This window comes from Brassica oleracea, chromosome C9 (genome assembly GCF_000695525.1).
Source record: "Brassica oleracea var. oleracea cultivar TO1000 chromosome C9, BOL, whole genome shotgun sequence".
NCBI classification, from domain to species: domain Eukaryota; kingdom Viridiplantae; phylum Streptophyta; class Magnoliopsida; order Brassicales; family Brassicaceae; genus Brassica; species Brassica oleracea.
In genome coordinates, this window is record NC_027756.1 from 20,053,953 (window position 1) to 20,054,200 (window position 248).

The window sequence follows — 248 nt, forward strand, 5'->3', positions numbered from 1 at the left end:
CCAAAGATTATACATTTACAAAGCTAGCTAATCAAATGTCAGACACATTTGCTGACCCGAAAAAGAATGACTAAGTCATATATAAACCAGCTTGTAAAGGACCAACGAATTTGATGTCCAAGAGACACAGTCAAGTTGCTACAGATTCTAGACAACGTATGAAACGTGGTAGACCAATAGGTTCCAAAAGATAAGAATCCTCGGAAACAAAAGAAAGGTGCAGAGAATGATAATCAAAATCCAAATCC